Here is a 461-nt window from a genome sequence, read left to right as displayed (position 1 = left end):
CAGTGTTAAAAATATTTTTGAACACATTAGGCCGGGTGAATAAAATTGGCGTAATAAAATATAAATATATTAAGTTCCTACTTTAACGCACCACAGAAAGTTTGAGTTTTATGCTTCTCCTGTTCAAACGTCCTAAAAGTGGTGCGTTTTTTTTCTATTGTTTTATCTATTGTCTAACTTATCTAACTGTATCTAACTTATTAAATTAAATAATATAAGTGTCAATTGGATGCCAAAAAGTAACTTTAGCCGACTAACTAGAGTCACCTGCAAATAAGGCTCCGTTTTTATCCCGCTTATGGGTTTAATTACCACTGCGCTGAATCCCAGTAGAGCCAACTGGTTCATCTCTATTTAACATCCGGAGTGGACAGATCGCTGTAAGATTTCCGGTCGTCAAAGCAGACAACGAGTAAGCAACTACGCCAAGAACCTCTATCAACTGTTGCAGTTTTGATCTT

This window comes from Hydra vulgaris, chromosome 06 (genome assembly GCF_038396675.1).
Source record: "Hydra vulgaris chromosome 06, alternate assembly HydraT2T_AEP".
NCBI classification, from domain to species: domain Eukaryota; kingdom Metazoa; phylum Cnidaria; class Hydrozoa; order Anthoathecata; family Hydridae; genus Hydra; species Hydra vulgaris.
This window is presented reverse-complemented; position numbering follows the sequence as displayed.